General features: G+C 41.6%; 1 protein-coding gene across 3 annotated transcripts in view; it reads right to left on the bottom strand.

The window, feature by feature from the left end:
• ARB2A (ARB2 cotranscriptional regulator A) overlaps positions 1–27,447 on the bottom strand; it is a 546,123-nt gene that overhangs the window by 330,044 nt on the left and 188,632 nt on the right. The window lies entirely within an intron of this gene.

The raw sequence follows: 27,447 nt of genomic DNA, 5'->3' as shown, positions 1-27,447 counted from the left end.
CACCAGGCAGGATTGCTGTATTAAATACTGTATGTAATAAAACAGCAATATATACACATTACATGCACATAATATAAACACACACATATATACATACAGTATATATTATACACACACAAACACTTTAGTAAAGATATGGTAATGGAGTGGTTTTGCATCCAGGTCAGTCTAGGCAGCACAAATGATGTGCTGAGTAACACTTATCCAAGTGTCGCAATTTTGGGATTACAATTTATTGTTATGAGAAACTCAGAAAAGAATGTAAAGTCTGAAAAGTGATACCCAGCTTTTGTTTGGTCAGAAACAGCAAGCAAGGTTAGAACATGGGCCCTTATTCAGATCGGCACGGTACGGCCCGCGTGCGGCCGTACCGCCGATGTTTGTGGTCTGCACATGCGCAGAGGTCATTCTGCGCATGTGCAGCCCCCTTCGCCGCAGACGGATTTCGTCCGCCGCAAAGGGGGCGGATAGGGGCGTGAGGGGCTTCATCCCCTCATTTCCCTATGTGTACGCCCCGCGTTTCATGGGCGTTCCCATGCAAACGCGGGGCGTATGCATGGTAATGAGGGCATGACGCCCTCATTACCATGACATGGGGGCGGAAAGCTGACGTCGCCGGATGTCAGCTTTCAGCCCCCATACAAGCTACCACACGGACGATTGTCCGTGTGGTCTCAGCTTGCGGGAGCTGCCGCGGCGTGCGGCCCTGCCTTCGATGGTCGACGACCATCGAATGCAGGGGGCAGCTCCCACCATGGTGGAGGCGTACGCCTCCACCATTTTTGTGCGGATCGCCAGCCGTCCGTGTACGGACGGCCGTGGCGATCCGTCGGGTGGGCGGCCCTTGGTTTGTGCGGTCGGAGCCCCGTGTGCGGCTCTGACCGCACCAACCAGAATAAGGGCCATGGTGCTGTTCGCATCTAGCATTCTTCTGAAATCAATTAGCTGGTGTGACACTTAGGTGTACTGCATATTTCTGCTGCTTCCAAACATAATATTTTAGGAGAGTTTTCATGATCTTTTGAAAGAGGATTTAAAAAAAAAAAAAAAAACGGCTTTGGAAAGTGCGGCTTTTATAAATCAATAGCTTTTTACTCAAGTGTTTCACATTCATTTCAATATAACTGGACTTCAGCAGAGTTTTTCCCACATATGCTAGAAGAAAATATTATGGGTAGCAGAAACCTTAGACTTTTTGGAAAGATCTAGGGCGGTATTCAATGCCGCCGGCGAGGGGGTGTCTGTGGCGAGTGTGGCTTGTTTTCGGTCATCCTCGCTGTTTAACCCCCGCGCCGGTCTCTCACCCTATTCCCCCAAACGGCAAAGTTTGCAGCTAATGTAGGGAGCCCTCTGCATTTAGCCGTTTTGGCAGCCGCACACCCCGTTTCCACCCCACTATCAAAACCCAGCGAGGTGGAAACGGTGAGTGCAGGGGGGTCAGTTGAATACTGACCCACGAGTTGTGATGCCGAGCAATCAGCACTGCTCGCCATCACAGCTCGCTAAAGAGCATTGAATATACCAACAAAGTGCAAAGTCCTTAAGGTGCCCATACACGTCCCGATACTGCCAATGCGATGTGTGCTTTGACATGTGCGCTCCCGCGGCATCTCATCGCATAGTACAAAAAGTATGTGCTGCACATACTTTTTGTACCGTCTTTTTATCGCATCGCATGCACAACGCATGCAATGCGATGCTATATTAGCACAAAAAGTACAGCAGTATCGGGACATGTATGGGCACCTTTAGACTTTGGTACAGATAGTTTGGGACGTCAGTCCTTTAGGACGTTAGGGGTCTAGTATCTGAAGGGTCTAGTTATAAAGGGTCATCTTTAAATTAATAGCAGCGTTATACCCGCGTTATATTATTTATAACTTCCTTGGATATCGATTGTGAATTGACTCCTCTCTATATTCCATCAACAGGTAAACCTATTTCAGATTTCTACTGCAGAACATCGCAGCTGTTTGCACTGATTTAAACGGGGTAAACCTATTTCAGATTTCTACTGCAGAACATCGCAGCTGTTTGCACTGATTTAAACGGGGTAAACCTATTTCAGATTTCTACTGCAGAACATCGCAGCTGTTTGCACTGATTTAAACGGGGTAAACCTATTTCAGATTTCTACTGCAGAACATCGCAGCTGTTTGCACTGATTTAAACGGGGTAAACCTATTTCAGATTTCTACTGCAGAACATCGCTTTAAATCTGTAATAGCTGCTATTGTGGTTTTATCTGTGCTATGTGAAGAACTTAGAACTATTGGGATAGTGCTACTGCTCTTACATTGGTTTGGTCTGATTAGCACCTTTTGCTGGTGGGGGAGGTGTATTGGGAGGGGCAGCTAATTCAGGATGGACATATGTTTGTTTTAGGCTTATATATTGAGTATAGTTTGGGACGTCAGTCCTTTAGGACGTTAGGGGTCTAGTATCTGAAGGGTCTAGTTATAAAGGGTCATCTTTAAATTAATAGCAGCGTTATACCCGCGTTAACCCGAAGGAAACCAGAAGGCAAAGAACAAAACATCATTACTGCTGAAGGACTGCATTATATCCAAAAAATTCAGGAACATCATGTGGCCTCAACTCACCTTTGCCATGAGTGGACCAGGCCCACCACCCCTACGGCTGAGAACACCTGGACTACCCCCAGCCCAGTGTTCCCTCTAAGCTGTGCGCGTGTGCGCGCGCACACAACTCGCCGAGCCCGCGCACAGACATTACAACTGAGCGCACAAAGGTTAAAATCTTGTTTTAGTGTGCCACGAGTTTAATAAGGTTGAAAATCACTGCTATAGTCTATATGTGTGGTGTGTGAAGTCTGTAAACATTCAATATGCTTTATTAACTCAACAGAACTCGAAACCTAGGCCTGTATACGTTATGTGACGCACAAAAATGTACATTTCCTTCCAAAGTTGCACAGCCAATATCTTTTTCTGCACAAAGCCTTCGTAAAATTAGAGGGAACATTGCCCCAGCCCTACCCCTCATGGTGAGCATGGAGCTGTGAGGGGAAGCAGCAGGGTCAGCCTATGCACCAACACTTCACCCATCAATCCCTTGTAAAAGTGTCAGTCCCCTGCAAATGTGTGTTCATGTCTTTTCTCTCCCCCCCCTCCTCTCCTGCAGCACACATCAACCCCACTATGTGCTATTCCTGTAATGTGTACCTCCGCAGATTGCACACCCTGCCAGCGCTGACCTATGCAGTGCACCAAGCTGGTTGCCTCAGATGGTATCTCCGTGGACAGGATGTGGATCACGTGGATGTTTCTGTGCAGGGTTTATCATACTACTTCAGAAGTATTTGCTTTCCAATGTATGCATTGGGTCCTTGTATGGCTCGCCCCTTACAGTGTAACCTTCGTAGTGCGCCCTCCATGGCTGCCTCATCTGGTGCACTTGTGAATGGGATGAAAAATACATGGACCTGAGTATACATTGAAATCATCCATTTTGGGTAGTTTCTTTTAGGGGTGATCTATTTCACCCTGGGTAATCCTACGCAGAGCGCCTAAAATGGCTGCCGCACTTGGTACCTTGTCAGGGTGGAGTACACAACCCATGGAAGTTATTATCCAAAATGCTGCACCACTCCTGCATTATGCTTACTGTGTGCTCAGGGGCTTTTGTCTGTGACATGTCTGTTACTGTACCTCCAACATCCTCTGTATTATGTGCATTGTTTTTTTTTAATGTCTGTAAGCGCCTTGAGTCCTGCTGGAGAAAGTGCGCTATATAAATTTTACTTACTTACTTACTTACTATATATATTATACATACATGTGGATTCAATGTGCTTTTCAAAACATATCTAATGTGAAAAAAAAAAAAAGATGTCCAAGTCAAACCCATGAGGAAACACAAATCTAATACAAACATATCTCATTGCATTTATAATAAACTGCCATTGAGATTAATAAAGGTTTGCAATCCCAGAACAGCATACAGAAAGTTACACACAGAAATCATTAGGTACTATGATTTTTTTAAAACTGTAAATCTATTCACATGCGTAAAATGATTTACATGGGTTAAAAAATTGCATATTTATTGGACAGACCGTAAGTTTTGAAGGGCTCCTTTGAATGAATAAAACATAGTTACTATAGCACTAAATATAGTTATTCAGCATTTAATGTTTAATAATCCAAAGCAAGCAGACTATTTATTCCCATTATAAATTGGGGATGTCAGAATGTTTTTCTAAACTTTAGATAATTAATTTTTAAGTAGTGTAAAGTAATGTGTATACTTTAGGTCAACAATCTAACAAATACTGTATACTATGGTGTTTTATAGAACATTCGGTACTTGTTTCCTAGCACGGCCACAACGATCTTGATCTGGGGCATCGCAGGTAAAAAAATCGCGTCGGTCGCATCGCATGCGGACTAAAAAATCGCATGCAATGCCCGCGATTTCCCATAGGGAACAATGTAAAATGCCTCAATTTACCCAAATCAACATAGGAAACAATGTTAAATGGGCCAGAGACCCCCAAAAAACCCATTAACCAGTGAAATGGCCCCCCAAAAATAGTTAACGCCACCCCACGATCAACGTGAACCCGAAGCGTGGCGAGCGCAGCAAGCCCGCGAGGGGCGGCGGTACGCGTCCTCCGATTTTTTCATACCCCCACTATCCACGTCGGCGTGGAGTTGAGAATAGATTAGTGTGGCGAGCGTAGCAAGCCACCGAGCCCGAAGCGTGGCGAGCCCCGCGAGGGGACGCGGATACCTTCACAGGTAAACGCGTCCCTGCGCTCGCCACACTAATCTATTCTCAACTCCACTCCGACGTGGATAGTGGGTGTATGAAAAGGTCGGAGGACGCGTACCGCTGCGCTCGCCACGCTTTGGGTTCACGTTGATCGTGGGGTGGCGTTAACTATTTTTGGGGGGCCATTTCACTGGTCAGGGGGGTTTTTGGGAGTCTCTGGCCCATTTAACATTGTTCCCTATGTTGATTTAGGTAAATTGAGGCATTTTACATTGTTTCCTATGGGAAATCGTGGCCATCGCGTTGGTACCATCTTATGCTTATTTTGGCCGCATACAATGTGACCGATGCGATTTTGACTTTTTCAATGGGAAATCGCGGGCATCGCGTCGGTCGCATCGTATACCATGAAAAATTACCCGCGATTGTGGCCGTGCTAGGAAACAAGTACCGAACATTCAAATAAAGTAAAAACATTCAAATACCTAAATAATTATTCAAGTTTAGGCACTTAAGGTCCATACACACTGGGCGTTTTTGCCCAGCGTGTATGGTGAGAGAGGATGTGGAAAATCACTGGGATGAAAAGTTTTTCGCCCGTTTTGGCAATTTTTCCCGGGTTGGACAACTATACCATAGCAGGACGCTATGGAAAGCCGTCCACTCCGCTGCTCATCTGATGGTAATACCAGCAAATGAGCGGACAGTGATGATGCGGGAGCATGCATCCCCGCTCACCGCTGCCCCATACACACTGGGTGGCTTTCGAGCTGAAAGCAGCTCAGAAGAGTAAACTGAGCTGCTTTCAGCGCACCTAGTGTGTATGGGCCTTAAAACTTAGGAGTAGTTTAAAAACATTCAGAGAACAAGCTCTAAAATCTTTATTTAACCAATACGGTTGACTGAGTGCTGTACACCAGTTATAGCTTTTCTTCTATAACCCAACACTTCATGTTTTTATTATGGTCTACAACTGATCATTTTTATGTACAGTATGAATGTATTACTGGGAGATACAACTTGCCCATTTCAATATTATTGTTTATTGCTGTACACATTCCTTTTTATATAAATTGCAAACAGACAGATTCATTCAATTAAAATATCAAACAATTTGCACAAAAGAAAGTCGGTTGTGCCTTGCGAATGGTTAGCCGGTGCCACCCAGTCGCAAGCAGGATTTGTTCGCAAGGCTTGCAAATGGATGATTTACATGTACATCCATTCATATGCCAGTGGGAGCCACCCTCATCTTTCGATGGTCGCCGATCATCGAATGATGGTGAAGGCGTATGCATATGTAAGGGTGGTCCAGACTCATTTGCATATGCATGTAGAATTGCATGGAATTGGGCGGGCAGCTGGCATTCGGTTATGTCAGCTGTCCTCCCCCCGTACGTGCGGCATGGACACATTAGCATATGTACTCCCAAAGTTTTCATGGGAACACCCATGAAACGATGGGCATTCACATATGCTAATGGCCCAGCCTGCCACCCCACGCTCCCTCTCCACCCCACGCTCGCGAGGCTGGGTGCTTGCACTCAGCAAACAGGCTTTTCGCTGAGTTCGCATGCACCCAGCGTATACACATGCTGCTGCGCATGTGCAAAACATCGAAGCAAATGAGCCAGAATAAGGACCAGAATAAGTGTATTCACAAAGGCGCTGGTGTGATTGAGATGCAGGGTGTTTTGGCTAGGTTGCAAAGAGAGGTACAGAGACAGCCTGTCTTATGGGTGTGTTACTGAAGTATCTGCACTGAATTGTTCCTATTGGAGGCTGTAGGACTGTTTTAAGTTTGGATGTTTTGACCAATGGCGGCATTAGGCAATACAACAGTGTCTACAACGCTACACCAAGGCGGCTCAGTGCTTGCACATTCATAGACACTGATGCACACCAGGGAAGGGCTATGTAGCAGCAGTAGCAGAACATCACAGCCGCATCTGCATCCACCTTTGGATCAGGCCCATAAGATGTAGGTTTTAGGTGCCCAGATACCATAAGTGCAGCAACTTCAGAATGGAAAACTCCTGGGTTTCACCTTTGAAAATATTAGGACTGCGGTATGTATTCTAATCTAAATACATAAATAACAACAAACAGTAGTATTAGAGTATGGACATATTGGCATAAAGGGGCAGATGTACTAACCAGTGTTAAGTGCAGAAATGCACTTAATGTTGGTTCACTGGGGGGGGGGGGGGGATTACAATTTCCCTAATGTATTACTAGTGCATCTAACGTGCGCTATTACTAGTGCATCTAACGTGCTGTAATCCCTCCAGTGTTTAGCAGCCGGGGCAATGTATTAACAGCCACCCAGGCGTTAATTCACCCCGGCCGCTTCGCCATCTCAGGGCTAGCATTGTCCTATCCCCCAGCTTGGGCTGCGCTGGAGATCTCGTGGTTTTATTGAGATCTCGCGCATGCCCAGACAGCCGGCCTGGGGGAGGAAGGAGCATCGCGCATGCGCGGGATGCTGGGGGAGCTGATAAGGAGAGCCGTTTACACTGGGCATAATGGCTCTCCTTATCGGCTGAGATGGGGTTAATACATCTGCCAATAATAGGTGCACGCTTCTCCACATTATGCTGGAGAAGCGGGACCTGTTATTTACAAAACGTTATTTGGATATTGATACATCTGCCTCAAAATGTCCAGAAGAAACCAATTCTAATGGTATGTAAACACTTGTACAATGTGTCAAAATCTCATCTGGATCTCATGCAGATTGTATGGGTTTTATCCCTTGCAATCCCGATGCGCGCTCCCGTATCGCAGCCAGAAAGTCTTGGCTGCATAGACTATATATAGTGCAGATCTACACTATATAGTCTAAATTGTATGCAGATAGTCTAAATTGTATGCAGATAGTCTAAATTGTACAAGTGTGTACACACCTTAAGATCATCATTATTTATAAAAAAAAAAAAAAAAGGTACTTGTTTCCTAGCATGGCGCCCAAGATTTTCATCTTATGGTATCTTATGCCATCGCATGCCATATAGCAACATACAGATGCGATTTTTAATTGTATAAGCACCCTAATGGGTGCTTACAATGTTAAATGCACCCCCACGCCACCATCAACGCGAACCCGAAGCGTGGTGAGCGCAGCGAGCCCGTGAGGGGTGGCGGTACGCGTCCTCTGACATTTTCATACCCGCACTATCCACGTCGGCGTGGAGTTGATTTTAGATAGTGCCCGAAACGCTTCGGGCTCGGTGGCGAGCTGCGCTCGCCACACTATCCAAATTAAACTCCAACGTGGATAGTGGGGGTGTGAAAAGGTCGGAGGACGTGTACCGCCGCCACTCGCCACGCTTCGGGTTGGTGTTGATAGTGGGGGGTGGGGCATTTAACATTGTAAGGACCCATCAGGGTGGTTATACAATAAATAAATTGCATACCATTGCATTATATGCCATACAATTTTTTATTGCACAACATCGTGTCCAATCGCATTGCATACCATATTTAATCTTATGGTATACTATGCGATGGGCGCCGTGCTAGAAAACAAGTACCAAAAAAAAAAAATCAGCATATTGGGGTTCTATAATTACGGGGTAAATGACAGCTTGTATCTTGGAGTATCCTTTCCCAGATCTGACAGAATATGATACAGTTCATATGCCTGGGACCCAGCATGGCAGATGGTTTAATAGCAGACTGGTATCCGGATGGCTGACAGACAATGTCTAGGTTGACAGTTTAGGTGGACAACAAAATGTCGACATGCCCATTTGCAAAAAGTTGACACAAACAAAACGTGGAAAATTTCAACACGTGTAAAGGTTGTCATGAATTTTGACGATGGATTGTATTCGGCAGCTGGATCGCACAATGAATTGTATGCACATCATTCAAACATCGTGTGTCAAACATGCGCCAAATCATGAGCCCGTTTTAAAACGCTCAGTGGTCCCCTGAGTCCGACACGTGCCCCCTTCCTGCCGACCATTGAGCGAACGCACTGGGTGTGTGAAAGTCGCTGAAGGCGTTGACACGGAGGTTTGCACATGAAAAAATTTGCCCTTGCGGAAACCCCACCATTGGCCAGGGGGAGAGAATTCAGACCTAATAGATCAAGTCTGAATCACCCCACAGTTTGCACCATATACACATTTCTATATGAACAGGTGTGCTGTACACAAACGGAGTAACAAAGCATAGGCAAGCCATGGCTATCGCAATTTTTGTTAAGCTACAGTACAATTCCCAGGCATTCATTCTCAAGTGAGAGCTGGTAGATTACTCTAAGTGTTGATGATCAGCAATGGCTACACGGTCACGGGTTACAGGAGCTTAAGCAGAACTGTACTTTTATTTGCACTAGCAGAATGCAGAGTAAAGGCAATTCAGGTTGTGCACTTCAGATCTCCGAGAACCTTCAAAAATCTATCCTTGATCTCAGCAAACATGACAGAGAACAACGTTATTTATGCATTCATTTATCTTTTCATCAAGGGCGGCTTATGTGGTCTTTACTGACTTTGGTATCTCATCATCGCTGTCGCATTGTATGCACTTGTAACAAGGATAATGGATCTCAGATTACAATGCCTACAGTCTCAGCCCAGAGCCTCGTAAAACAAATGGCCATAAATGCCCCCATCGTGGCCCAAATCTTGATGAATAAAAATGAAGATCTTGTCAAATAATAAAGTGACAGGTTTATTTAGAGAGCAGGAAAAGGGTTGCAGTTTCCAGGCTGTAGGAATGCTGCCATCTATCTGCAGCTCTGAAGAACACACGCCTCATCAGAAAGCACGGCTAACACGTGCAATATTGCTCAGTTTAGTAAATATCAGAGGGCTGGAACAGATGATAAAGGTGAATGCAAGATTAGAAGCATGAACTTGCTTTCAACCCCTCGCTCCGCAGAAAAAATAAAGAGAAAAGAAAAATATTTTCAACAAAGAAAACATTATCAAACTGTAATACAGGGCCCCAAGCAGTTGTGTCTGCTCTCGCCAGTTGTCGTGCTTAAATTCTGTTGCCCCTTGGTTCTTTGCTTTGACATTGAGATCTGCGCAGCCACCAGAGATAATTATTTCAACCTTCAGGCCATCAGGCGCACAGTTTTGATCACAGAATGAAGAAGTGAGGTTTTTTTTCTTTATAGCAGAGTGCTTCCAAAGATTTCGCTTGGATGGATAATGAATACAGTTAATAAAAGCACACAGGTACAGTACAGTCAGATAAACATGTTAGCACATAAAAATGTAACAATAAGAATACATTATGTATGGTATATTTATATAGTGCACGTTAGTAAATTTAGTTTTCTATTATTTTTTATCTTAACATGTTTAAAAATTAGCACACAATTATATAAAAACATAACTGTATCATGGCTAGGTTATTTGTCTTTCGTTCAGTGTCTAAAATTAGGCCTAATGAAATGTAAATGAGTACAGGTTATCTATGTCAAGTACATCTACAACACTAGAGAAGAGCGTTTATATGTCGCTCATATTGTGTTTGTTATCCCATCACGTAATGCACCACTTGCTCACACAAATTAAATTAAAAAAAGGGATAAAACACCTTTCAGTTAATGCATTATATAAAATTAATCAATGCGCCTGCCATTACACTAATGATTACATCGGACACAATCTATCTTAAATTCAATATGATAGTTCAGTTTAGAAAAAAATGGTGGAGAATAAAAAGAGATACAAACAGCAACGCTGGGACAAAGGACTACAGCAAGCAGATAACAAAACCCCCAAAATATAGATTTAACCATTTGACTACCAGCAATAATTAGTGATCATGGGGTCTTGTGCAAGATAGGCAATAGATCATAAAGTTAAAATGTATACAAACAAGACTAGTGTGCAGGGTCTTCTGTATCTGTTATTGAGAAATAATGTACCGGTAATTCAGAACTAAGATAATAATATTTTATTCAGTAAGTGCGGAGACAGTAGGGTTGCTTTTGTTTTAGATCCAAGTTACATTTATTCCACTTTTTTATTTTTTTTAACTCCAGCACAAAGTTAATGTCTACTTCTTCCACGTAAAGAAAGATTTAGCAAGTGCGTGGAATATAAAAAGAATGGTAACTCTACCAAGAGAAACCTATAAATACACCATATGTCAATACAGCCACTAGAAGAAAAGCTGTCCCCTACACAAAGTAGTGCTCAAACAGCACATGGCACCTACTCAGTGAGGAAGGCCTACCGCTCCTGTTACTATACGTATCCATATATAGAAAATATTGCCCTTAAAAATTAAAATATGCCCTCCTCACTGAGTAGGAGGCGGGTGCTAGAATGAACAATGCAAGATGAAGGCGGCCATTTTTCTATAATACCAAATGCCTCTGTTATTCAAAGCAAACTGGTTGACTTATTTTTTTATAAGCCCATAATTCACCTGCCTGTACTGTGTTATGGTACAGTAACTGGTCCACATGTGTCTTTACTACAAGTGAAGCCTACATCATGTATCATCTGAAAAGAGTGACTACACAGATCTGCCAGCAGGAAATACATTTAAAAGAAAATAACTTTGAGCTGCACAGTACCAATGAAATGATGCGGTTATACTGCAAGGAAACCCTGACACAGCTCCCCCTGACTCCCAGCTGCCCTTATGCTGATCTAACGCTTGAGAGGACGGAACCGAGTGGATTCCAATTTTGCCATTTAGAAAATAAACCTGATCAATGATGAAGCTTTGTAACCAACAAATAATAAAAAAAGGTTTGTATAAATAGTGGTTCATAATAATTACTATGCTATTGAAAGAGACAAACTGGTAAAACACATTCCGAGTAGCATTGCCATTCTTGTATAGGATTGAAAAAGGGGTCAACACTTTCCCAGAATGTGGGAGGCTGCCACCTTAACACAGTCTATTCTACCTAGAATGAGGTCTTCAAAAGAAACGCCATTCCATAGGTGTACAACGTGTGAAATAAGCCACATTTATTACATATTTCCATTAGGAACGAGAAACACAAAATGTGCAGATTTAAAACAAAAAAAGAATTAGCAGTAACCTTCCTTCTCTTGTATTAGTCTACTTTTGGCTATTTTAACAGGCAATTATTCTTTTTGAGACGCCACTGGTGCACAATATGTGGGAAGCAGGGAACACAACGGAAACCGCAGACACTGGTATACAGTACAAACAAGAAAAAAAAATGAATATTGCAGGCAAAAGACAACAAATAAATTATTTATTTCCACTCATTACCGTTGACCTTTTCGAATTTACATGTTGCCTCATTTCCCTTACCCGCATTTGAGATAATCATGCCCTCAGTTACTCAAGTATAAATAATAAATATCCAGTCATACCGTGTGTGAGCCTTTGTTTGTGCAACAGTGTCCTCAGATAAACAATGAGACTAGCCTAACCCTGCCGCTTCCAGCAGTTCTCTCCTCCACTCTAGAGTGCTGGGAATGGGAATCTTCCGAAAGAGCTGGATTAATCGACTTGTTCCTTACTTGTACTGTATTAATATGTTTTGCCAGTTTAGCAAACCAAATATGCAGCTAATTACAAATAAAATACACAGAATGTCAGCTGAACGCAGAAAAACAAAGATTGGGCAGGAAATACTTTTAAAATATTCTGCTCATACCCAACTCCGATCTACTGCTGCATATAACATGAGACTGGAACTTGCAAGCAGGAAAGAGCGTTCAATAGGGTATAGCTACCGTGTGCACAACTATAAGTTACTTGCATTCACAGGTATTTTGCTAATGTATAAAAAGTAATGGGGGGAGAGTATTGGCATATTCTAGACCATAGAGAACTGAATATTACATAATTGTGTGCTGAATTAAAGACTTTGGCGTATAATATGTACACAAAAAAAAAATTGAGTTGTAAAAGCTTCGGGATCACATGGCAGTTCTAAAGGGACCCTTTATGTAAATTCAATTGTCCATCTAGTGAGAAATCTACTACATGGTTTCATGGTATTTGTATGCTGTATCATAGACACACCATGCTGACCAGAAGGCACCCTTTAATAAGTCAGGCTTATGAAAAATTCATCCAGCACGACAGCAATATGCATATTTCATAAGTGTCCAGCATAAAAGGGACAATCCGGTCACCGCAGCTTAAGCAGAAGGTGACTATGTTAACTGTTAAGTTGCTGCAAATCACTTTCACGAGAAACTTTCAAGGAAAAAAAAACAACAGCATTGTAAAGAAAAAAGAAAAAAATATTAGGATCATGATTAGTTTTAAAATGGAGATATAAAAAGGTGCACAGACTGGTAAGCTAATGCTGAAACATGAATGTTTTAGCCTGTGACACTTTTAATGCGATCTTCTTTACCTAACGGACATTTAACAGACAGAATGTTGGAACTAGTCCTCTGAAGTACGTATTCTACAGTGGAGAGGAGAATGTATGTAAGAGGAGAAAATCAGGTCGCAGGCAAAAAAAAATATCACTTTACAAACATTTAAGAAGAAAAAAAGTACAAACTTGAGTAGAGCACAACTGAAATATAACACTGTCCTGTTACTTAAGAACTATCAATGTACTTCTTTACAGGATGATTTAACTTTATTATTTGGGAGAGCTGTATGCATTACATAAAATACATTACATTCCCTAAATAAAGACGGTTTCACCCAACATAGGACACCTGCTACAGAATGTGAAGAACTACATTATTTAAAAACTTTAAAAAATGATTTCTACAATCCTTCAATAAACACATATCATAACTATAAAATAAAGCAAGACACATAGCTAAAGTCTCATTAATATAATAAAAGCAAGACTAACATAGCCAAAGTCTCATTAATAAAATAATTATATGCACACACATAAAATATCTGACATATACTATACGTAACATTATTTTGGATTAGTTGTAAGGATTAGAGGCAGTCTGAGGTTAGGAATAAACTAGCCACTGGACAGGCATACACATTTTAGTTGATATTTATTAAAATAAAACTAAAATTCAAGGGGGGAAATAGTCTACAGTATTGTAACGAGGTATTAAGTAGTTTGCATACATTTATAACTACTTTATTAGCAATTATAAACGTAGTTATTGCTGATGTAAACACTGTTACATAGTACCGAAAAACACGTAATATTTCAGATCCATTTTCATTTTAAAAACTAAAGCACAGATAGGAAAAATATGAAAATGTATTATTTATTGTGATCAGTTGTTTATATAGCACACACATATACTGCAGCGCATTACGGAGAATGTTTAGCCATTCTCAGTCTCTGCTCCGGTGGTGCTTACAATCTATATTCCCTACCACATGTACATACACACAAGGGTTACATTTTTAAATGAATTAACCTAGCAGTATATTTTTGGATAGTAGGATGAAACCAGAGCATCTGGAGGAAACCCACACAAGCATGGGGAGAATATACAAACTCCACACAGTTAGGGTATTAAAAGAAAACTTTCATAAAAGCGGTGGTCTTCTAAATACATTTTTGCCATGGGTAATGCAAATACATCTGTATATAACACATTAGCCCCTTCTATGTTACCATAGCCTGCACAAACCAGTGCAGACAAGGCTGTAGGTGAAGCTACAATGTCGGCATAAAGCTAGATGTGCAGAATCAAAGTACCTGGGAGCAGTGAGAAATGGTGACAACAACCAAGTAAAACACACAGTTTATATATAGGAACTACAAATACAGTATATAGATCTATAAATATGTAACATCCATGGTTTGCTGTCCAACACTTCACCTACACATTGATTTTTACCAACATAGAAATGAATACTTTAAATACTATTCCTGACACATTTTATGTTTAGCAACATAAAAACCAATAATATACTGTATATTACTGCAAACAATTTCTTACATGAAACAGTCTGTTCCCTTCTACTTATGATGTCACTTATAATGCACTGACAACTAGGAGAAACGGAGCAGACGCAAGGAGGTCAAATTTACTACGCATCACTTTTCCTTTGGCGGTTTTGAATTTAAAGGGTCAATCATTTTAAATACACAACCGTGCAACTTGTGTATTTAAAATGATTGCCCCTTTAAAGCCATCAAAACATAGCACCATTGAAGAGCACCGCATAGTAATTTACTCCTAAGTCAGGCTTTAGCAACCTACATTCATAGAAAGACATATAAAAAGCACAAGCAACAAAAGAGAAGTTTTAGCCGTCAGCTGCTTTGTAACTATAACTGGGCACATAGAACAGGATTGCAATTCTACTTCTAGACTATATTTGAAGATTATTGGAGCATAAGCTAATATATTTGCTGTCTGCGGACTCTATAATATACAGTAAAATGTTTTAAATTGGGCACATATCAGGCTAATTTTGACAATTACCTTGAATGAGAAAAAAGCTTTATTTCCGATACAAATGACAATGGTGGAGAAGTGTTAATCCCCCAGCACTATAAAAAGCAATCCTCTTTGCCTAGAGTGAAGGTGCTTTTTTCCATATGCAAAAAGCACCAAGCTGTAAAGCAGTTTCAGAATTTTTGTACTGCTCTTTTCACTAGGTTTTTAATGGGGTCATCAGATGATGAAATTGTTTTCCCCCCTTTAGCGGGAGTGTCACCAGAACAGTGACCTTAGTTAATGGGAGATAGGAAAATTTCACTATTCAGGCTTGTTCACACCAATCCCCTGTTAATATGCTTTTCTGGAACTAACACCTGAAAACCCCATTATAAATAGTAGCAATGGTTCCTTATGGAACTGCTCTCATATAGGCAACCTACAACTTGAATGTTGTGTTTTCAATTAATTGTGTCTCAATTTGCTTGTCTTTCCTTAGCACACAGTACAATAGACTGTATTAAAAAAATTCCAACTCTCAAAAGCCCCTGGAAATGCATTAAAAACACTGCAGTATAAAGTTTCTAAAATGTCAGCTGGACCCCTCTAGTAGCCACTTTTTACTGCATTTTCTAAAATCATATACAAAAACATTAATTGGTATACTATAAATACGTAACAACGGTACCAACGCCTAAAATATATTACAATATTTGCATAAATTTACTGTGCCTTATTGGCATGTTCATGAACTGAGATGGCCAAATATGAAAGATCTATAATTCTTTGTACATTTCAGTGTAACTACACTTATTGTATATACTGTACACATACAGTACATGTGGAATCATGAGTATCATTTTCACTTTGACTGCAATATCTGCAGATAAACTGAAAATTGTATCCAATAATTGTAATAATTTGCACAATATTATGCATACAAGTAAAAATCCCACAGCGTTTGAACAAAACCTCTCACAGTAAATTGCTGTTGGTGGCAACAACCGCCCAAAGAAAAAGTAACACAAGCGATGGGGAAAAAATAAAAAGTTATCCCCCTCCACCTTTCTTTTTTCTATATTCCTTACAATGAAAAAAAATAATAATAAATACTAAGTATGGCAAAAAGGTAAGACAAATAAATTGGCAAATACACAACTCAGCTGTTCTCAAGCAGTTACAATCACATTGAAGAGACTGAAAACTCCTAATTATAGTGTTGTCTGAAAAAGTAAAAGACGAACATATCCTAGGATGCATTTGTTTCACATTCTGGAACCATCCGAGTGCAATCTCAGCACGTTATATATTAATATTAATTTATTTACTTTTTTAAAATATCCAAATATGTGATTTTGGTGCGTTCGCTATACATGGTTGAAAGGTTCTTCATATTCAACAATTTTTTTTACATTATCCAGTGTATTGAAGTAATGCTGTACACCTCGTAAGCTGTACACGGATATAACAAACTACTAGTGTCTACTACCTGCTTCTCCACCTAGGGTAATTCAAACACACATCATATATTGTTTTATATGCAGCATAATATCATATCTGTAGTTACCGGTACGGTTAGCAGCATGTAACCATTAATATGAAATTTTCAATATTTGGCAAAACAATCCAATTTAATACACATACTTTATATGTTGGGTACTTTGTCTTAATCTGACACTGCACTCTTGCATCTGACAAAACTCTATCAGGTTAGACCCCTGCAGATAAAAGATTTGGTCTTTAAACTGCCAAGACAGATAATACGCTCAGAGATGCCAGGTCGCTCCACAAACATCACTCCACAAACATCACTCCAATCTTTATTTTTATATTTTAATTCTCAGATATATCCATTTGTGCCACTAAAGGACTGTTCTGAAAAGTAAAAGTAGCGTCAACATTTTTTCTTCGTCATCGGAATAGGTCGGTGAGAGTTTGTTCATTACAGCAGGAATGATATTCCCACCATTATCTCTATAGCATTTCATTTTATTCCTCATTGTCCTTCCTGCCTTTGATCTCCTTTACTAAGGAGTTCAATGTTACATATTCTGGGTGGTCCAGCATCAGATCTCAGTGATCTGTCTCTCTGTATTGGTTGCCTTCAAGGGCTTCCTATCATCAGCCTTCTGACAACTTTATTAGCTCAGTCAGATAGTACTAACATCTCCATTGCTCATATACCATGCTCAAACAATCACACTTTTTTTTTGTAGATGGCTTAGAACAACTAATGATATGAACTCTTCAGATGGTATGCTCAATAATAAGGTCGAAATGAAGAGAAACTTCACATTATGTGTATATCAGGGCTTAGTTTTAATGTCCTGGATCCAAAAAAAAAAATAGAAGAAAATCAATCTGCCATTGATTTTTGTGTATATATTGTTATTGTCAGAGGATTAGTTGATGAATTTTTCATTTGATGAGTCAGGTGCAATAGGCTTCTAGGCACAAAGTGAGAAGAATTCTAATTTGCTCAGATTTTCTGTACTATCCAGTAAATTTGTCTATTTTAATGTTTCATTACACATAATGTATTTCTAGAAAACAAAGACACCCCCGACTAAACGAATAAGACAATTAAGGGAAATGGGGGAGGCGAACAAATGGAGTAGATGGAAAAACACATTTGCTTTTAGCAAACAAACATACAAATGGTATAAAAGTAGAAAAATAATACATAATTAAAAAGTGCAATGGCAGCAATATAATGGGTATAAAATATAGACAAAAAGGCATATCATCATCTAGAATAACCTCTCGTTCTCTCGCATCACATGAAGAATCTCCTCACATACAGTTGCGCAGATAATATCAGACACCAAACCATGAACGAACAGTAAACTGAATAACCAAATTATAATATACTGTATACATAGAACACCTGTTGCCATAGTTTTAGAGAAACACTAGGATGTTATAACACAATAAAACAAAAAACAATTCTCTACTATTGGCCATTATTCTATTATAACATCACTATGGGGTATATTTATAAAACACTACAAGGAGAGGCCTGGATTCTGGTTCACGCACAAAAGCAAATTCTCTCTTTAATGGACAAATCCATGTGCACTGTAGGGGGGCAGATGTAACCGGCCCATAATCTCTAAAAAGGTATGACTATACTAGATTGTTAAAAGAAGACACCTGATTGGCTGCCAATTGTTACATCACATTACATCATTGTTATTTGAACAACTTTTTATTACTGTAGAAATGATCAATCTATAGTACCTACTTCATTATTGCCTATTAAAATTTGGCTTGGCCACAGCAAACGATATAACAACTCACATTGAGAATAACACAAGTAAAAAGAAGATTTTCCAGGGTTTGGATTGACATGCATTGGATTGACCACTAAAGGTCGACAGGCCTTATGTCAACACCTGAAATAGGTCGACATGTGTAATGTCAACAGGGTCAGAAGGTTGACACAAGCATTAGGTTGACAATGGAAAGGTCAACATGCCTTTTTCACATTCACATCTAAGTGTACCGATGGGCTCACAATGCTTCAGGCATGGTGCCTCACTTTGGGGGTTATTCTAGTTCACTCTTTCTGACAAAATCCTTCTTAGATGGACAAAACCATGTGCACTGCAGGGGGGCAGATGTAAAATGTGCAGAGAGAATTAGATTTGGGTGAGTTACTTTGTTTCTGTGCAGGGTAAATACTGACTGCTTTATTTTTACACTGCAATATAGCTCTAACTTTGAAGTAGAACTCCACCCAAATCTAATTCTCTCTGCACAAGTAACATCTGCCCCACCTGCAGTGCACATGGTTTTGTCCATTTAAGAAGGATTTTGTCAGAAAGAGTGAACTAGAATAACCCCCTTTGACACACTATTTTTCTCCCACCTTGCCGTAGCGGATGGCAGGGCATGAAATACCGCCTAACAGCACAAAAAAAACTACAGATCTTCTCATTGTCGACCTAATGCTTGCATCGACCTTCAGTGGTCGAACCAATGCATTAGTAGGGTCGACCCAATGACTGTATCCCATTTTCCATGCATATCTATGTAGTCATATGCGGACATGTCAGAAAGTCGTAGAGTCAGCTACATGCAGGTCACAGAACATAAAACACTGTACACATACAAACACGTTAAGTCCTAATTCCAATAATGAACCGAAAGATCGTCAATAAACCAGGAGGAATCAGAGAACGTTTTCCATGTCTGTGATGGAATGGCTGCTTAATTGTAAACCATAGTCTATAACATTTCTAAATCATTACCATCACTTTGATTTTCAGAAAATTTTACATTTTGATCGTGCTTAATTAGAGTAATGAATACGGTTGATAATAATAAGGTCAGGCACTATTGGTAAACATACATTAGGTCAACATGGCAATGTCAACAGCATGTGGTCGACATGAGGTTTTCATGATTTATTTTTCCCGTAAATTGCTATGACTTCTTCATACTTTTCCATACACATGGTCTATGACCAGGAGCAGTAACCTTGCTTGAATCATGGCCATCTAATTGGGGCTTCATGAGCAAAATGTTAAAATGTACACTCCAAAAACCTCACGTTATCCTTTTCACGAGTTGACCCTAGACTCTACAGGAAAGGTGCAATACGTTCAACTATACTCTGTAAAGCGCTGCGGAATATGTATGCGCTATATAAGAAACTGTGGTACTTATGTATTATCTGGGCTGCCGATTTTTTGATTGTATGCCTTAACTTAAGGCATACAATCAGATGCGATGCAATGACCCGATTTTTCCATAGGATTCAATGTTAAAATGGACTGAGTCCATTTTAACATGGAATTCAATGGGAAAAAGGGGTCCTTTTCATACCCCTACTATCCAAGTGGGCATGGAGTTGGATATAAACCTGTGGCGAGCGTAGCGAGCCACCAAGCCCGAAGCGTGGCGAGCGAAGCGAGCCCCGCGAGGGGCCGGTATTCTGTGTCCCCTCGTGGGGGTCGCTACGCTCGCCGCGCTTCGGGCTCGGTGGCTCGCTACGCTCGCCACAGGTTTATATCCAACTCCATGCCCACTTGGATAGTAGGGGTATGAAAAGGACCCCTTTTCCCATTGAATTCCATGTTAAAATGGACTCAGTCCATTTTAACATTGAATCCTATGGAAAAATCGGGTCATCGCATCGCATGCGATATGGTCGGATGCGATGCGATGGACCCGATTTCAAAATCGGCAGCCCAGTAAGTACATAAGTACCGAAACTTTTAATAAATAAATAAATAAATAATGCTGTAGTGCCACATATGTAATGCTCCCCCGGTAGTGCCACATACATAATAGTTACATAGTAGGTGAGGCTGAATAAAGACTTGCGTCCATCTAGTTAAACCTATGTTTATAGTAGCTTATCCCTTGTTGAATAGTATGTTACTGCACCACAGTAATTCCATATACATAATGTCCCCCCACTGCAGTGCCTTATACAGAATGCCTCCAATAATAGCAATACTGTCCCTGCCTCTTGTTCTTTTGTTGGGCTGCTGACACTCACTCCATCCTTCTATCTGTGAGGAAAGAACAGATTGCGTTACTCCCACTCCTTGATAACTATTGGGGCAATTTCCAATATATAGCCGGCTCCTGAACCAATCGAAACTGGCGGCTTGGCAGCCAATCACTGACCAAGGCTGACTCAGCCAGCAGAAGCTGTGTGCGGCAGAGGGTGTGTGACGGGTAGTGAGTGTAGCACCTCCAAGGAGGTAACACCGGGGTGCAGTTGGCACCTCCCTGCACCCACTAGTGATGCCACTGGTGGCAGAGGGGCAGCAGCCATGTATAGATGAGGACAGCGGCATTTCAAATATAGCACCAGCGGTGAGCCAATCAGAGCTGGCACACCGGCAACTGGCGGCTCCTGATTGGCTGCTGATTCACGAGTTCTGATTGCCTCATGGCCGGTTCGTGTTTAAAATGCCCCTGTCTGTACATGGCTGCTTTTGGTGCACTAGATACAGCACTGGCTGCCCTGCTGCTGCCTCCATCGCCCCTCTCATCCTGCCACCTGGTTGGATTTTGTTCCCTACAGAATTTGGGGGCCACTGGAGGGCAGCCCCTATCGCCTCTCCCTTAATCCAGCCCTGCTTGTTTTGTTTTGCCACCCCCAACCTGCCCCCAAATGGCATGCCGTGGCTAGGGAACACCGCGTGTGATCTCGCACTCAGATTTCTGTATACATGCAGTATAGCATTTGTTCATGCGTAGATCTCTCCACATCTGTGTTCTATGCAAACAATTGGGCCCTATATACGTACGCCCAGGATAAACACAGCAGAGGAATAATATTGTAGGACGGAGATAAAAAACATGGGATTAAAAAATGGCGTAGCATGGATTATTATTATTACGTAGTAAATGAGCAAATGATAAGGACAAATGTAAAGTTCAAGCTGCATGTACATAACACCATATAGTAATCCACTGTAGTGGTTTTGGGGGTATAGTTTTTATTTTTAGTTCAAAGAAAGAAATAAAAAAGACTGAGGTTTTAATGACCACGCAAACACAGTCTCACATTCACCGCCTTCAACCACAGCATGGAAATAAACCTTCCGCCTTCTGCCACCACAGTGTAATAGATCAGCTGGCAACTACTGGTGTGATCCTTTTAAGCAGGATTAGCACTGTAGTTCTGTGCTTTATTTCATCTTGCTCATCATTCCAACTGTTCGTAAAATGTCAGTCCCAGTACCTGCTGACGATGAAAAGAGCCTGGAGCAAATACAGATGTTTAGTATAAGCAGGAGGGCTGCGAATAACACTTCCCCTCCATAGTGGCGCACACACACAGACAGACTTATAGACACAGATATATAGTGTATTGCAGAGGTGTTGGTTTTAACAGCAATGATACCTATTGTGTTATGCTGATAAACAATGTGGAAATAATAGGCGCAACTGAGATGAGAAGCATACTTCTACAAGCAGTAACAGCCCTTACACACGAAAAACCAAGTTAATCATTAGATAAATCCCTGCAATTTGTCCTCATTTCATCAGAATATTACCGTATTTTTCGCTGCATAAGACGCACCTAATTTTTAGAGGAGGAAAACCGGAAAAAAAATATTCTGAACCAAATCGTGTAATAAAACACAAAAATTCACACAATGCAGTAAGAAATGCAAATTCACACTACTCACAATAAAATGGAGTGAACTATGTCAAGAACACAAACTGAGAAAATAGTGGGGAGACCTTCCAGTACACCCTTAAAGTGATCACCCCGGTAGCAGAACCAAACAGAAGGCATAAGTGAGCATAAGCAAAGTACTGTCCCAGAGGTCACATGCCGTTTGCCAGGAGTTGCATGCTGGAAGCCGGGCTCCTCCAGCAGCAAGAAGTGTGGGGGCTCAGCACACTGTGCCCCGGAGAGCGGGGCAGGGGAAGTAGCTAGCCGCTGTCTCCCTTGCTGAGCCAGGTAGCCAGAGAGTTGGGAGTAGCAGCGGCTCTGCGGGGAGTCGGGACTCTGGGACTGCCCGGCATCTGTCAGGTTGACGCAGGCGGCAGCCAGGGTAGAAAGGTCAGAGGTCTCAGGCAGCAAATGATAGAAGACGCTGCCTGCAGTGATTGTCTGGGGCGGCGATGTAGGCGACCTGGCGCCCGGTATTTGTCGAGCCCTGCATTAAGGTCCCCAACGTGCACTCTTTTTTGCAGTATTCGCTCCATAAGACGCACACACTTTTCCGCCCACTTTTTTGGCCCTTATGGAGCGAAAAATACAGTATATACTGCGTTTATACTTTTATTTAATCAGTGCCAACATTTTTAATTTTTTTACGGATAATATATGAATATTAAACACAGCACTAGTTTCCCAAACCCATCGAAGACAATGGATAGATGGGCACTCCGTGTTTGTGGGAGGCCTGGAGGAAGGATGCATTCTGAGCCATCCATGTGTTGTATGGGATTGCTGACTAAGGGGGGATTCAATCTCCCGCCGCTATTCCCGACGGGTGAAATAGCGGCTGAGCCCTATTCAATGTTGTCTTTCCCAACAGTGGATTGTGAAGCTCCCGGCCGCAGCACGACGATCCACGCCCCCTTTTCAGTGTTCGCCAGGCGTGACATTCAATTCCGCCTGCTGATTCTTCGTAGAGCCAGACGAGAACGTGACAGGCTCATGGCTGTCGGGCCAGCCCAACAGTCGTGATCCGGGATTGAATATCCCCCTATATTGGTTATTATCTTTTATTTACGAGGCACCATAGAGTTTCTGCTGCACAGGTAATATATATATATATATATAATGTAATGGTAAATTATGGCATATTGTATTTCAGTAAATGAAAGTTGACATATTGGGGGTAATTCAGACATGACCGTAGGACCGCAAATGTGCAGATGCCATTGATCAGGTAGACACAGTGATAGTGAAATTGCACCTTGCATATTCATGTGCATGTTGTGCGAATGGATGTTTGTTTTGCGAAGACACCACAGCTAAGTAAATATGTGCAAAACCCTTCATAAGACGCTCACTATCGAATGATTTGTCCACTGGGCCTTACAGAGACTTACTTGGCGGCTGCAAGGAACACAGGCATATCCTGACTGTTGCTAACGTCAAACACCCTCCCCTCAAACGCTTAGCAATGGCTGCGTTTTCCCGGACACTCCCAGTGTCTTTTCTGGCATGATTAATTTTCTTGGCACTACCATGAAATGCCTGGTTACCACCCACCGACACCTAGGGTGAAAGCGGCAGTCGTTTACACTTCAGTCATCAAACTGGTTTTGCAGTGTGAATGATTGCCGCTTTAAAAAAACCTGGAGATTTCTTACCAAATCTCTCACTTTCTGATTCTCTAATCCTATTACATTTCACCCCTACTTTCAATCAACTTGCAAATGGCTTGCGTACAGAAAAAGCAGCAGGACTTCATTGCATCGTGGCACATACGTAGTTGGTCGGTAATTAACTGCTGTGCAAATTCACAGGTACTTGCGCAGTTTCACGGCGTCACTTCCGAAGTCAGCGTAGTGTCCCTGTCAGCATCAGCTTCAGCCAGCATCCCTGTAAGCATCAGCGTTGTGTCCCCGCAGCCAGCATAGTCAGTGTCCATGTCAGCATCAGCGTCGTGTTCCCGCAGTCAATGTAGTCAGCTTGTGTCTGCGACTGTGTGTACGTTTGCGACTAACCAGAGCTTACGTAGTTAGCGTAGTCAGTCAGCATTACGTAGTTAGCGTATTCGGTCAGCATTACGTAGTTAGCATAGTCGGTCAGCGTTACGCAGTTAGCGTAGTCAGTCCGCGTTACGCAGTTAGCGTACTCAGTCAGCGTTGTGTCAGTGCTTATTACATTGTGTGGGAACCATTGACCATTTTTAACCTGCCTGACATGACAGGTGTGAATGTGTTCCTGAAACACCCCAACTATCCAAGTCAGCCCAAAGATACACGTCCTCCCGACCTGTTCATACCCCACTATCCACATCAGCCCAAAGGTGCGTGTCCTCCCGACCTGTTCATACATCCACTATCCACGTCGACATGGAGTTGATTTTATAAAGTGAGCCACCAAGCTTTTTCATGCATTGACCTATTGCGTGTCGACCGACAGTGGTTGACAACATAGTCACTTTTAAGCTAATGATCTGAAGGATTCCTCAGTGGAAGAGAGAAAGGTTTCAATACAATGGCAAAAGTAATTGAATCTAGAGAGATGTCCACATAGGTTAGTAGAAGTAAAACATTGAGAAAAGCTTGAGCCTGTGAGCCTTCTTTCCCCCGCTTTCTACTGTGAGAACTGCCATTGTTCTCATCCAGTTAAATGCAGGGGCCCAGCACTCACTATAATAAACTAACTCACCATATATATGTATCATTTTATTAACTCCTTACTTCTTTCTACAACACCTAACGCTGTCTCTGCCACCCTAATTATTGCAGTGTCCTGTCAGGTCAGTGTGATACAACAATCTTTTCTTACCTTGTATTTGTCATTTGTCCTAAATTGAATTATAATCTAAGTTGTTTTCTTGTTTCTGCTAATTTATGTATTCTGTTAGGCGCTGCCAATCCCTTGCGCAACACAAATAAACAATGATAATAATAATAATGTTTCTTTAGTCACTTGTGTCGAGTTTAAGTTGCCTTATGGAGATTTTTAGAAGCGTGTAGAAGGTGAGGCAGCCATCTTGGTGTGTACTTCATAACATATACAATATTACAAACAAGCATGTTATTACCTCCTTGCTCCTTTCTGGACTTGTCACCAGAGTCTGGTGACCCATTTCACTACATTCCAGGTACAACTTCTTCTCAGACACGGAGGAGACATTGAGCTAGTCCAACTCAGAGATTAGTAATTCCACTTTAATAACGGCCATTGCTTTTGCCAAAATGTATGTTTTCCACCTACAGCTCTTCATGGTAATGGCGCAGGAAGTTGTTCTGCTATAAAGTCAAAAGTGCTAACTAATGTTCAATAACCACTTGCTGAATGCATGTCATGAGCTGAGAGTTCCAATTAAGCTCCATTGTATTTTTTTTAAAAGTTGGTAAATGCTGCATGAAATGTCAAAACTTCACACAAGGTTTATCAAAAAGTGTGTGTTCTCGTGTGTTTATGTATAGATACAGGTCCATTTACTATGGTAAAATCTAACAATAAGAGAAGTCCCCCCAGAGCCTGTGTCCTTGTTCTTGGAATGCACTACAGAAGAGCTCTTATACCAGGGGTTTGCTTGTCCATCAGCTTTATCACAATCAATCATCATTAGCATAGGCCCAACAATTATTCTACGACACATTATTGCTGCCAGTGGCAAATCTTGTTCACTGGGGGAATTAAATACATTCTCAATGAAATAAATAGTATAAATTATTTAAATCAACATGCATATACAACTGCACCAAACAATCATTTCATAGAATGCAAACCCAAGGCAGCGAATGGCAGTATGCAGGGCAACATCCACCTTTAATACGGGACAATAAAGCATGCTAAGCTAATATCCATATCCTTTGAAGCAGTGGAGGTGTCAATACTTTATAAGACACACATTTTCCTGAATTAAAACAAGGGAGATTACGTCAATGTTTATGCCAATAATTTATAGTGTCACAGGTAAGGTTGTGGACCCAGATAAGACTGGAGTATTGGACCCTGACAGGCGACAAATGTAGCAGGTTTAATAAAATGTTTATTCATGCATTGTCTTCTTTTGTTTTAAGCCTAACCACTTGTCATTCTCCTGGTGTGTCCGGCATACACATGTCTGTGGTGGGCTAGCGCATCTGGCCACATTTTTTTTCTTAAACCCCATGTCCTCTACCCCCTTTATATTATGCAACTTTGCCATATCTTGCATCCCTGACCCACTTTGTATAGTGGCCAGAGTCTGGAATGGGAACCTCCTCCCTTTTTGGGCCAACAGCAGGGTCGGGATTGGGGGTCTAAGTGGCCGTGAACCCAATTAAATGTCCTCTACCCCTCTGTGTTCTGCCACTTTGCAATATCTTGCATCCCTTTGTGTAGTGGACTCCTTTTTGGGCCCCCAGCGGTGTCGATATTGTGAGCTATTAACCTACAATCAATGTCCTCTACCCTCTCTATGTTAAGCAAGTTTGCCATATGTTGTTTCCCTGACACTCTTTGTGTAGTGGTCAGGCCCCTTTTGGTCTCTTGGCGGTGTCAGGATTTGAGGTCTAAGTGTCGCAGGTCTAAGTGTCGCTGAACCTAATCTGAACCAAACCAATGTCCTCTACCCCTTCTATTTGTGTACCAAGTTTGGTGTAAATTGCTCCTGGCATTCCAGAGTTATGCTGGAACATATATACATACTACACACATACATTTATTTATTAACAGTTTCTTATAAAGCGCATACATATTACGCAGCGCTTTACAGAGAGAATGTTTGAACATTCACATCAATCCCTGCCCCAGGGGAGCTTACTATATACATACATACATACATAAATACATACATACACATACATACATATACTTACATACATACAAATTCCTAGGGTGGCACTCCAGGAAACAATGCTGTAATAGGCTTACACAAAGCCACAGGTACGTCTGGTGCCTTCCAGTATGGAGGTGCAGATGCGTCTCCACTGATGATAGAGGGACAGGGGACGGCGGCACTCAGAGTAATAAATACAGCGAACAAGGTTTTAAGAAACCGACGTTTCAAGGTCCGTGGACCTTTTTATGAAGGTGCTGGTGAGAATATACAAACGTATATATACGGGGAGAATACACAAACTCTGCACAGTTAGAGCAATGATGGGAATTAAACCCATGACCTCAGCACTGTGAGGCAGTAATGCTAACCATTACACCATCCGTACTGCACATACAACCATTACACATACATCCTTTTTTATACATATATTATATTTATACATACAGATGGGGCTTGTGTCATCTTTGCAGGGCTGG

This window comes from Crinia signifera, chromosome 1, assembly GCF_055691185.1.
Source record: "Crinia signifera chromosome 1, ASM5569118v1, whole genome shotgun sequence".
NCBI classification, from domain to species: Eukaryota; Metazoa; Chordata; class Amphibia; order Anura; family Myobatrachidae; genus Crinia; species Crinia signifera.
This window is presented reverse-complemented; position numbering and strand designations above follow the sequence as displayed.